Here is a 302-nt window from a genome sequence, read left to right on the forward strand (position 1 = left end):
CTGTGTATTACTGTGCCAGAGACTCACAGTGGTTAAAGGAAGCAGGGAGGCTTCACAAAAACCTCATATAAATTGTTTTCACAAATACCTACAGGTGGCAGTAGAAGATAAAACATCAGATGATGCTAATGAGAATATGACAGTGTCTCTAATAACCCTCACAAATACATGACCAAAATGAAAGCAACAGCTGATGTCATGGTTTGTGACTTGCTGGTTTGTGACGGTTAATAATGTTTATGCTTTTGACTGTGAACAGCAGGTGTTGAGAATATCATCACACAAATAATTAAATCTATTAA

The sequence above is a fragment of the Etheostoma spectabile genome, chromosome 15, assembly GCF_008692095.1.
Source record: "Etheostoma spectabile isolate EspeVRDwgs_2016 chromosome 15, UIUC_Espe_1.0, whole genome shotgun sequence".
NCBI lineage: Eukaryota > Metazoa > Chordata > Actinopteri > Perciformes > Percidae > Etheostoma > Etheostoma spectabile.